Here is a 393-nt window from a genome sequence, read left to right as displayed (position 1 = left end):
TGTAAACCCAAAAAAAAAATATATATATATATATATATTACCCAACAGAGCAAAAATACTGTAAAAAAAAAATGTAACACAATGGAAGCTCCAAAGAATAAAGAAAAAAAAGAAAAAGGATAAAGAAAAGAAGAAAAAAAAAAAGAGTAACAAGTATGGGGACCCTGTACAAAACTTTCAGGGAACAGCTGACCCCACCACCTCCTCATTGCTAGTTGTTAAGTTTACTGTGCAAGCAAGGTCCCTCTTCATGCTCCATGATTTTATTTCTTTGAATGAGATTTTCAAAAATAGTTTTCTTTTTGTTTCTTTTTTTCTAAAGATTCAAAAACAGCTTTTTTTTTTTTTTTTTTTTGTTTTTTTTATGGGCCCCAATTTTCTCATTTTATTTTT

The sequence above is a fragment of the Morus notabilis genome, unplaced genomic scaffold, assembly GCF_000414095.1.
Source record: "Morus notabilis unplaced genomic scaffold, ASM41409v2 Scaffold1315, whole genome shotgun sequence".
In the NCBI taxonomy this organism is placed as follows: domain Eukaryota; kingdom Viridiplantae; phylum Streptophyta; class Magnoliopsida; order Rosales; family Moraceae; genus Morus; species Morus notabilis.
This window is presented reverse-complemented; position numbering follows the sequence as displayed.